General features: G+C 35.6%; 1 protein-coding gene across 1 annotated transcript in view; it reads left to right on the forward strand.

The window, feature by feature from the left end:
* The window catches only part of CNTNAP2 (contactin associated protein 2), a 1,269,587-nt gene that overhangs the window by 702,532 nt on the left and 554,237 nt on the right, over positions 1-12,818 (forward strand). The gene's annotated exons all lie outside the window — the stretch shown is intronic.

Raw genomic sequence — 12,818 nt, forward strand, 5'->3', positions numbered from 1 at the left:
TGGGAAGTAACAAGTTGGAGATGCTCAAATCTCCAGTGTGGACTGCTGATGGCAACTGGCTTATTGCGCAGTTTCAGGACATTAAATTACCTTGTCAGTGTCCAAGTATGCCTACTTTAAGTTTAATTTGGGGTGGACAAGGTTTTGGTAATGCAGTGCTGTATGTTTAATATTGATGATCTCTTTAGGAGGGAACTGATAGTTAACGAGCAAACTTCTAGACCATTTTGGGTTATTAAGTCCTGTCAAAGACAGTCAGTTGGCTTATTCACTGGATGGCCACAATCCTTTTTTTTTAAAATTATTTTTTTTTCCTAAGACAGGGCAATTTATCTGAGATCGGACAATTAGCATAAATACTGACTGTAGAGCTGTTAAAAAAATCCTGGTTTTATGAATGAAGAGAAGTAGGACACTTCTGAGGGATGGTGGTCACTGTCAGGTTATATTGGAGAATATATAACTGGATGAAAGATCTGTTGCCATGGCAACAATGGCAATAAAAGATACTCTGAGCCTCTTTGAGTTCATCACCCATGATACCAAGTGTATGTGTAACTTGAATGATCCTGAGAAGAGATTTTACAGACTTTCTCCTTCTGGACTGACACCTGCATGCTTATCATTTGATCTTGTCCAACAAATCTAAGTGAGATTAGACACTGACTAGTAATACACAATGACTGAAAATCCTTCAGTAAACAAACTTTTATTTATCAGTAAGAACAAGCCAAATAGTAGTGTAGAATAGCAGTGTGTATGAATTTTCTGTGTTTGTGTAGGAAGTATCTTGCTTTTATCTATAGTGACAAAAGTACTCTCTAGATGGCACTAAGGATATTTCCTTGTGAATCTTTTTCCAAGTAGATGAGGCCTCAAAAAGAAGCAAGCTTTAATGATGCTTGGAAATGCTTCATCTGCTTCTTGCACTTATTTTAATCATTCTTACTGACCAGACTTCCCAAAACACTTTCTGTACTTGCTTGTCATTTTTTTTAATCATCTTTTTCTTCCAACAGATTGATGTTAATTTTTTGAAAACTGATTCTTGTATTTGATTCTGTAAGTTGGAAGCTTTCTGTGGAGCTTTAGAATAAATTATTTTTTTAATTAATTAGGCCTTTTGTGGTTTCACTGACATCATAACCAAACTGAATGGAATTATGAAAAGAGACGTTCAGATCCCATGTTCCCATGATTTTCATTCGTAGTAACAGGTTGCCCAAAGTCTGACCCTCTTACTTTTTTTGAAACTCTCATTTATACTTACTGTCTTTGCAATTCATGTTCTCCATAGACTTGATAAGAGCTTTTCCTTGTTGCATTTTGCTTGATTGATTTTTCAATATTGCCTTTTATTAAGAACTTAGCTAAAAGAGATGAAAAAACATGAGTGGGAGGGAAAGTTTACTGCCTTTTATTATTTGAGTGTCTTAAAGATCATGGCATCAGTAAACAGTGCTCATGCTGTTAGTGACTCACAGTTATTCTGTAGATACATGATGAAAAAGCTTGAGATAGCGCAAAGAGATGGAATGCTGCATACCTTGATGCATGTTGAAGAAAGGTCACTGAGGAATTATACAACTGGAATAATAAATGAATCTTAAATCTTTTTGAGAATGGTAGGGCTCTTCTTGTCAGTGTTATATTCCTATTTCATTTTTAAACAGATTTTATTATACTTATGATCTCAACAAAAGTCAAATAGGACAGGTCTTTATAAATGCATTGAGTGATCTTTTCAGGAATGCTACAGATGTTAGCAACAAGAATGTTATCACGTCATGCTAGTTCCCAGAAATATAAAAATACAACAGCATCAGATCCACCTATCATTTGGTAAATGTAATTCTTATTTGGGTCAATGGCTATATTTTGCTGCATAAAAATAGTGGTTCATGTTTCTACTTTTGAAAAGTGTCATAAACCACTGGGATGGGTCTACCAAATGACACCACCTTTTGTGCATACATGCATGCACATTAAAAATGTGTTCAATAGAACTAGTTTAATTTTATAAAGAAGCCTAAACTGTTTTTCCTAGTGCTTCAACATCTTGATGCTCAAAGATGCAAACTCCATAGGTGGTGCAATCGACCTGTAGAAACAATTCCTGAATGTCATACAGATATGTGAAATTTGAAGCTTATTGTTGCTGTCTCTGTTCCCTGCTTGGACCTGTAATAAGCAAGTATTTACATTAGAATTAGATTATGCCTTATGCAAGGTCTTTTTAGCTTTCCATTGAAGCTTTCAGAATTATGTTCAGGCACCGTAGCTGACACCTGTCCCCCCAAAAATTGACTTGGTTTGCATACATACTTTGTATAATAAATACTCTGGCATTGAAATGGCTTTGTAATTTAAAATTGATAAAGACAGATTTTCAAAAATCACATTTGATTAGGAGGGTAGAAAAGTACTGCAACAAAGAATGTCCATGGCAATTCTGCAGTAAAATTTTCATTAATTGCATGGAAGAAATTTCCCATGATTTGAATATCTTTTGAAAGTGTTGGGTGCATTATAATATTGCTATTAGAAATGTACTTGCAGTTACTGTGGACTCCACTGTGTCCTTTACGCAGATGTATTTAAGAAAGACTTTGGCTAATAAATGTATTTATTCTTAGTACATCATTACAGCTAGGCAACTGTCCTAGTCTTTACATTTTACCCTTTACATTTGTTTCCCTAATCAGGAACAAATGCGTAAGGCTTTCAGTGCTAACCCAGATTTTACTGTGCTGAAAAAAATTAATCTTTTCAACAGGGTGATACCAACACTCAGGGTGATCTTAAGGAAATTTGTTTCTATCCAACATCTTTTTAAAGTTTGGAGTGTGACCTACAGAACATTTTTCCTTAGCCATCATTTTTCATGAAAGTGCTCCAAAAGTACTTTCATTTACACAGCTCACTCCATTTTCTGCTTTGCTACTTTCAGAAGATGCAAGGGCAGGAAGAATCTCATTATTAGCAGTTTCAGCAACAGCCTTAGAGTTTACTGCTCTACGGATCACAATGACTGTGACTCACCTTTCTAATCCTATTGATCTGCAGTTTCATTAACTTTCAACATCTCAGAAGCTTGCAAACTACATGTGAGATGTCCTTGCTTAGTGAAATAAATGGCTGTATTTTGCCTGTATCATAAGCCCAAGACTGTTTAAAAAATAGTTTGCTCTAATGAAAGTAAAAGAGGAATTTAAAAAAAAAATCTAGGAAGTGCATGGATCATTTACAATAAAATTAATTAGAAATTAGATTATTATATGTGTAGGGCTTACAATAAAAATGTTTATTGAACAAAATAATCGCTAGTACAAATGTATAAAAATGTCTTTTAAAAATTACATTAGTGTATCCCATTCCCTTTTTCCACCTTATATTGTCAGGCCCACCACTTAACAAACTGAGGTGAATGTTTTAATCTGCATGAACTTTATGATGATATTTTGGTTTTATGCTTCAGTCAAAGCTTTTGTTCTTCATTTAATGCACCCTGCTATTCTATAATGTATTATGTTATAATGAAGCACTATTTATCATTTTTAAATTATTATATTTCATCACTGAAATTAAAATTTCCTAAAAAGTCGTCTTTAACATAGTGGAATCGTTTTGTATTTATTATCTCTGGTGACTAATTGTCATTTTTATCTTAGTTGATAATAAGTGTGTATTTGACTTTTTCAATAATTTGTTTTCTAGCCTAAATTAAAGATTGCAAGATAAAAGTGGATTTCCCTTTTATCCTCATAAAAGTCTACCCTGGGGGAAATAAAGCTAGTGATTTGGAGAGGGTTCAACACATTCCAGTGTGTCTGTATGTGACTCTTAGCAAGCCATTTAATATCTGCTGTTCATTCAGCTACCTATAACATGAGATTAAAATACTAATTTGGGGGTGACTAATTAAAAATGGCTGTGGACAACTTTACATTTGACTCTATTTGCAATACTTTTGTATTAATTTTCCTTGAATATTCAAGTCCTAGTTTTTCATTAGAAATAATTATAAAAAGCTCATTTTAAGCCTCAATGACTGCATATTTACTGAAAGTGTTTTATGTTCATTTGTCATTTTTGAAATTTAGGCTGTTCTAAAAGCAATACTATGAAAAAAGGAAGATTTTTACGAACAAATATGCTGTTTGAAATACTAGTTTTGTTTGTTAGATGAATAAAGGCATTTAAAATCATTTGTCCCCATTTTGGAAGGCTTATATGCTTTCCAGACATCATGAATTGCAAATTGTATATACATATATATGTGGTATAAAAATATCATCGTGTGATTTTGAGTTTGTGATATCTTAGATAAACGACCCAATCAGATAACAGGGACAATACTGTGTGACTTATTGACAAAACTAAAACAGAATGAACTTTTAACTGCTAATACAATTTCAGTTTGCAAATTGAAAACAAATGACTTACTTATTTACTCACTGATGAAATTCAGAAATAATTTCCTATAATAAATAAGTTCAATAATTTTATAATCTCCTTTATGAACAATTTGCAGAATTTTTTTCCCAAGGAAAATACTTGTGGCATATGTATCTTCTGATAAATTACTTAGGGCTCCACTTTAATAAATTACAATCTGAGAGACTTATTGCAAGACTTCTTTAATGGGTATTTGTGAGTCAGTTTGGATTTATAAGAGAATGACACAATGCAAATCAAATTTTCAGTTATTGTTATTGATACTAGTGCTATTACAAATTAATCGTCTTATGCATGAAGGATGAAGATGACACATCCAGGAATATGCTTTGAAGATGCACTGAAATGAATAGTGTTGAAAGAGTAATACGACTGAATCTTCCTGCTTATGAATATATTTTTGACAAGCAGTTAATTTACAGAGATTATAGAAAGAGATTTGTATTAATAAAATACCTAATAATATAAAAATGGTACTGTGTTCAAGAATGAAATAATTTTAGGTAAACATAAAATAGAATGACTTTTTGTTTTGCTAACAGGCAAGGACAATGCTTTTTTTTAAACTGAGGAAAGGCTAATTTTTTAATTCAAGAAGAATAAAATAATAGCTATTTGATAATTTCCTGAGAGTTTCATCAGTCTCCTAAATAGCAGTTGTATAGAAGGTGATGGAAAGGAATATACTTCAGTATTTCAGGCTCATTATTTCACAACCTATAAAGACAGGCATACTTTAAGAAAAACAGAACTTGTATTTCTTCTGAGGGTTTTTGTGTCATGGAGTTACGTATTTGTGTATCTCAAAATCTTATTTGCAAATTGATAGGTGGTAGTAACTGGCAGGAAGGACTCCAGATATGCTGTATTGTGTATATCAGTAATGAAACAGATTTAACCTTAGAGGTGGTGAAGGGATGCACCATTGTTTCACAGCTAGGCTTTATGATGTACTGCTGCTGCCAAATTTCATAGAATCATTACCAAAATATGAGTGCTGGAGATAGATAATGAAGTAATGTTTAGGGGAAGAAAAGCAGCATGTCATACTTAAAATATCACTTTGAATTATATGAAAACTCACGATCTTAAAATGTTCACTCTTGCAGTATAATAGAAATTTCTTTAATTAAGCTGCTTAGAGCATTACTGAAAAATCCTTAGCTCTGTGATCAGAACATTGCATAGATTACAAAACAGAATAAATGCTGTGGAAATCAGTGATTGTTTTTTATGTATTGTTTTACCAGGCCCATTGATCAGTATGAGCAAATTCTGTGTTTACAGGAACAGTGTGATTGGGGGGGAAACACCACACAGTGCCCTCTAACATGATGTTAATGCCAAGACAATATATTTTGTAAGGGAGATTAGAGGGTCAGATTGTATCTATTCTTTTATTCCATACTATGTATTTGCATACGTTTTTTATAAAACTAAGTTAACTTTTGTGGGAGTTGAAAGCTAAAGGATAAAAAATATTCTGATTCTTAAGCAGTTTTGGAAGCTGAAGGAAAACTGATGCAAAATAACTTGTATATGAAGGGTGTTGAACTCTGCAGATGCTAGTACCATTGCTTTGTGCACATGTGAAATATAGATGGACAGAGAAGAGTGTAGCCAAGTCATTTTTGGGTGTAGACAAGATAATCTAAAGCTGTAAGTAGCCAGTTGTTCATAATTTCCAGTGAAATCACAACTAATGGCCAGGGACTTTGCTTTCTGACTTCATGGCCATGCTGCTGTCTCTACTGCCTTTCTAGAGGAGGTGTAGAACCAAAAGCCAGTTAAGGGGAACTAAAACAGTAACAGTGTCCCACAGCCAACACATCTTGCGGGTTTGTCATTGAGGCAGTTCCTTTATAGAGTTCTTGCTCCTCAATGCCTTTTGACTTAAAACTAACAAAAAACGTCTTGCAGTTTTTAAGAGTACAAATGTAATCAATCTTAATTTCTTTTGGATTTTTGTTGTTGTTGTTTAACTCATTATTATTCAGATGATATTATAGACAGTGGGTTATGGTGCCATGCCCTTATTCATTTGTCAGTGGAAGGACTCGTTTTTCAAGCAATTCAAACATCTTGTTCCCACTTAAATCTAAGTCTGGACAATGTGTGCTGGATAATGTATGCTTATATACCTGCATCTTGTAATTTCTTCCCCTTCATTCTCTGGGTAAATCTGATTCTAGAAACATTCATTTCTTAAATAACTGAAATGCATTTTTGAGAATGTGCCTTTACCTTGAATTCTATCTCTATGCATTATCATGCTTATTACTTAGAGTTGGTTATAAGGCCCTGAATTCCTTTGGCAGCATTCTTCCTACTGTTCTCCCTCTTAGTTTTCTTCCTTCCCCCTGACTTTTGCCTCCATCCTCCTCTCCTCTTTCCCAGCACACTGCCCACTATCTCTCAATCAAGGTGAAGAGATGAATGACATCTATTGCAAGAAGAGAGCATGAAGCCTGAGCACAGTGCACTCTGATTTGTCTTCTGTCTGAATGTAAAGCAGGCTCTATCACCCAGGCTGCCAGGAGAGGTTGAGGGATGGTAGCTCTGATAGGTTTATCATGTGTTCTCATCTCTAAGAAAGCTAAGTGAAAACATAAAGTTCCCAGGCATTGGTTGGGTACATACTGATAGCATATTACTGCTGGCACTAAAATTTAGATCCACACTGAACTGCCAGCATCTTTTTCTTTTAAAATGGACAGGATGTTTGTACTTATAATCACGAAGACAGCAATTTCAAGGAAGGTGTCATATGTCAATACAAATTAAATTTAAAATGTAAAATATATTACTGAATAATTGTTTTCTTTTTGGATGAAGGCAAAAAAGCTTCACTGTCAGGTAAGCATACCCCATGCACACACAGGCTCACTGAATTTTTAAATTGCACTTTGGTGTATGGGTTGGAAGGACTGATGCTAATGATGGCCCAGAATTAAAAGTTTGCACATTGTTCATGACAATCAGAAAAGACTGCAGGACAATCAGCCTGTGAGACAGAAAAAAAACAAAAGAAAAGAGGTAGATGAGGAAGTGTAACAAGCCACTGCAAACACAGTCTTACCACCAAGCTTCCTAAATTAATTTCTTTCATCTCCCTTGGCTTTTGTTTTGATTTGTTTTTTTCTCCCCTTGTTTCCTTTAACATGTATTTTTTGTTTCATTTTACTCCATATCCTTCTTTCTCTTTCTTTGTGTAGAAACACTTTTCAATCCAGGTTGATTTTTTTACTCCTCCTGAGAAAAATGTGCTATAGCTCCACTTAGGAAAGATCCCTAAAAGATTTAACTACAGCAGAGCACTTTGGCACTAGCAGAGTTTTTACTAACTTCACTGTAGTGATAAATCTTGTGGGAAACTGTATTGGAAAACATAGGTATTAATTAGAAATTTAATGGAGTTGTTTCTCCTTATGTCTATTTTTATTGTACTTCAAAACAAATGCACTAACACTGATGAATCATAGAATGGCTAATTACAGTATTTAACAGTTGAATTACACCTACAGTAGGGGCTATTTCCTTAGTAAATTCTAGACAGTTCTGATTACCTCAGAAATAATTTCTGTGCTGTACCATCACGTGCCACAGAAGTCCTTTAACTTTAAGGCAGATACAGCCTGACCAATTAGAATAAGAAGACAGCTAGAGATTTTGCACATAGGAAGAGTGCGTTCCACGCAGAAAGCAGTCTGTTGTTGAGGGGTAGTCTTAACAAATTTAGATTTCCTATTTCCAATTCCTTTGTTTTCCTTAGTTTAAAATATAGCCAGTTTCTCTGTCCCATATGTCCCTCCCAGGAGTACACAGTGATCTAGCAAAAAGGAATGCTTATGCCAACAAAAGGTCAAATGTAAGGATGACAATTGCCAGAGGTGAGGCTAAAAAAATATATTAGGTTGGTATTTTGGGGTTGACAAAGAAGGAGGAACTAAACAGTCTGTGCTGTGTTTAGGCCTTAATCCAGAATGTTGCTGCTTTTAAACTTTATTTTCCTCTCCATGTCTTAGGAGCACATATTGCCTAGAATACATATTCTATAGATTACTAAGATAGCCAATAAATGACTTAAGGAGATGTTCATTCTTCTGTAAACCATTTATAAATGAATTGCGGAAAATTTCACATTAAGGATCTTATTAGATCAATGTCAGAATGACAGCTGAACAGTGCAGTTATCCTCTTCCTGAGTGTATACCTCTAGGTATCCACTTTCATACTTTGATTTTTACTGCAGAGGAGTAAAGTTGGAGAGTGTGACTCTCCAATTCCTAGCTTGGTTACAGTACTTGGTAGCAGATCTTATGGAATTTGGATTCCTGCAGCTTTCTCTTTGGAGTGTAAGACTAGTGGGTCATAAAATGACACTATTTGTTTTTTCAGTAAAATGAAAGATTCTGGAGAAAAAGGAAGACTTTAAAAAAAAAAACCACAAACATACAAGGTACGTGAATGTATGTCTACTAGTGTCATGCTGCTCTGTTTACGTAAACTCATATCCCCACAGAGATGCGGCCTTCCCACAAGGTAAAGGGAACTGCCTCTGTTTTCAGAGATCTATCCCATTTTATCCTACCAGTAGTTTTGCTTCTTGCCTGTGTTCATGGGCTTTTCATGTTCTGTGCAAAAGTTAATGTTAAAGGTGGACTGGACAGAAGGCAAAATCCTCAGAGCTATTAATTCTGATATTGTTCCTTAACAGCTCTCAAATGTTTGGTGAAAAGAGGCTTTTGCCATTTTATTCTTCCCTGTCTTTTCCCCAGCCAGCTTTCTTTTGCATTAACCCCTACACTTCCACAGTTCTTACAGTTCTCAATAGTCAGACAAATAACACTGTTTTCATAAATTACTGTAGAGCTGCTCTAAATCCATCATGCTCCTGTAACAGTCCTGAGATGTGTAAGTATAAGTCCATTGAAATCCCTAGATCTGCCTGCTTGGGCTGTTCATTCGGCACATAGCGAACAACCATGCTTACATGGCCCGATGTTCATGCCTCCAGTAGATGAGCAATAGCTACATGGTAGGAAATACATGTGGAACAAAGAGCAGCGATTTGTGGTGGAAATAAAAAATTGCTTTGGGAAAGTGAATTGTCTATCATTTAATCTTTCTGAAGAAGTTATATGTAATTAACTCATTTCATTTTTAGAAGGCAGCTAATTAGGTGATCCATTGAGTTGCAAATGCATTAAACTATTGATTTCTTGCTGAATCAGCGTGGGGCAAAACTAGTCTGTAGCCCTAGTAAACCAAATCAGGGGAAGTTCTGGCCCTGAAGAAAATAGGTGATTAAATAAAAGATGTGATGATGAGAAGGTTTAATCTCACAGTATTAAATAGTGCAGAGAAGATGGATGAGAGCTGAACTTTTTAACAAAATAAGGGAGAAAAACTGCAGTGTAACATCCAACAAACTAAAAATAAGAAAGAAAAGAGAGTCAGGGTTCTGCAGCTATTAGATTAAAGTGCTCTTCTTCTGGTATGCTTTTCAAGCTTGTATTTTACTCTCTGTTCTTAATTTCTTTGTGAGCTTAATTCTCTTCCCTTTCCTGTGTTGTTCTGTTGGGCACATTAGCTCCTTTTTTTGTTCTTCCCCACCCCCCGCCTTTTGCAGTTGATGGATCATATTGACATCCAAACCAGGAAAAGACCAGACATCAGGAGTTCACAAAACTATTGCCAGTGTTTTCTGTTATTCAGAATTTGGAGGTGCAGGGCTCTGAAATACTAAATTCATCATTGCTCTTTACTGAGTGGGATCTGCAGTTTCTTGGGTCAAGGCTGTGCCAGTGGGGTAGCCTCAGATGGCAGAACCTTTTCACAACAGTTGTCCTGAAGTGTTTGCTTTTCCTCTGTCTTCTACACCTCTCAGAAGCTGGGGCTACAAAAAGAGATGTGAAGCATTAGCCTCCTAACTTACATCCAAATGTGGTAGAGGATGGCCCAAGAACCTTAAACCACATTTGATTAATAAAATGAATTATTCCTAAGTGTGCTACCTGCTTAATTTGGATTTGATTAATTTAAATCTTCCTTTACATTATGTTTAATTGTTTTTATGTTCATGTTTCTTGACAAACCATCATTGTGTTTTGACATTAGACCATTTCAATGTGTTAGAATTGTCCTTCTTTGAAAAGGCAGAAAATAACTACATAAAACTCCAGGAAGGGATCAGATTGTCTGAGCTGTGACCGTGTGTGAAAAAGGTTCTCCCTGTGGGTAACTAACAATAACATAAACTGAGCTTCAGGTCCTTATCAGTCTGTTTCAGAGTATTTGCTTCATTTGAAATCATTGAGAATATATTGTCACTAAAGGTGCTTGTTGTATCTCTCCTGACTTATCAAAGATTAGTCATGCAAAAGACCATTTTTAGTCATAGTTATTAAAAGGTTTTGTGAAGGGGTTAATGCATGTCTGTCCTCTGGTTAGACCTGAACTGGGACCTTGGTCTAATGTTTCCTTAGCTCATGAATATTAGTCTTTCTTTTGAGTAGATTTAAGACATACAGAAAATCATCTCAGCTACTTGTCTCTTGTGGGGAAAAGTCTAAATGTCAAGTAGTAGCATTGAAAGCCTTTAAAACTGGATCATGTTCTGCAAAGAAACATGTTTATGAGCACAGCAACATTTCTTTTCCAAAAGAAATAGTATACATAGCAAAAATTAGTGCTGCTTTCGCAGCCTGTGCTAGATGTGTTCAGCTACCAGGAACCTGTGAATTGTTTCTTGGATCTCAGCTATACTTCCACAAAAAAGCTGTAACATTTGGCATCACAATTGCACTTGTGTCAGCCCCATGATTTGGCATAGGCAGTTTGGTATTCTCGACCCCCTGTTCATGATTTGCCATGCACTAAAACCAGGAATACCTTGGGACCCCTTAAAGAACTGATGGTTCATCTCATGTGACAGTCTTAAAAATACAACCTACAGGAAAGTAGCAAAATGTTTTCATGATATAAAGAGAATGTTGCTTTGGTTGTCACTGTCCTGCCTTTCATAAACTTCCATGAATTCTGGGTAAGATCATAGGGAAATGCCCTGCCTTGTTCCTTTTGGCAAATGATAGGGAAAAAGAGTTGTTGCTTTCATCAACATGTGTGCTTGTGCTTGGGACTGCCCACTTTCTCTTTCGCCCAGCACCTGCCCTCAGTCATTGCAGTTTCAGGGTCATTCTGTTCACCATCAGCTTCTCTGAATTATTCACCCAAATCTGGAACAGACAAAGTGACAGAAGCGTAACTCCAACCTCTGACCTGTAATGAAAGGGATGGGGTGCCCTATTGAGCCTTGCTGTTGGGCTGCATCAGTCTAAGCTGCATGGCAGGAGGTCAGATGTGCAGAGATCATCTCAAAGAGTTTAGGTTTAACTTTTCTGAAGTCCCAGTTTCAGTATAATTTGCTCAATACATTACTAGGTATCCATGTGTTAAAGTAAAGCAGTAGTAGATGACTGAATTAGTCAGGACATGGATCACAGCGGTAGGAACTCTAAACCACCACCAGCCTGGGATATTTGTGATGAGTTACTCATGCAGGAAGAAAACAGTCTGGTAAGACTACTGCTCTACTCTACTACTACTCTGCTTTCTCTGTAAGTGAAATTCTTCTTCTTCTAATTTTTTTTTAGTGATACTTTTGATCTGCTTTAAATTATATTAAGCAGTTGAATGTGAAGGGAAATGAAATATGTCAAAAACTTTGGGAGTGCTGTAGGAAGTATAAGAAAGGCAGAAGGCTCTCAGGTTATATTACTCTGATTGAGTAATATATTATTACTTCATAATTGAAATAGCTTTTTGTTGTTGCTTTCTCCTTGCTTTTCTGGATCAAATGGGATCAAATGGATCTTAGGCTATGGCTATCCTGTCAAATTAGACCATGCAAATGCGTATACAGTTATGTTTCAGGAGCATACACTGCCCTCCCATGTACATCTGCGCTACAGATCCTGTTCACATGTTTTTTTAAGTTTCTCCTCAAGAGCTCTCTCCCTTTTGTCTATTTTAGAGCTCCATAAACAGTTTTCAGTGTTTACTGGAAGGAAGCTTGTGGACAATACTTTTGTATATATTGAAACTGGTTTTGTCTCATCTATGAAATGAATAGAAATTATGCTGATTTGTCTTGACATTCCTTCATGTACAGATTTAAAGAAAAGTCATAAACAATGATTGTAGGGTGTCTCAGACTACTAAAGATAAGGTCCCAAATGAATGTTCATCTTCGCTGAAGGCAATAACTTTGTATCCAGAATAAATTCAAGAAGCATCGGGAACGTGACATGAAAAATAGTCGATCTGTGTTAGTTTTGTTCAAGAGTATAATGTTAAAT

The sequence above is a fragment of the Buteo buteo genome, chromosome 2 (assembly GCF_964188355.1).
Source record: "Buteo buteo chromosome 2, bButBut1.hap1.1, whole genome shotgun sequence".
In the NCBI taxonomy this organism is placed as follows: Eukaryota; Metazoa; Chordata; class Aves; order Accipitriformes; family Accipitridae; genus Buteo; species Buteo buteo.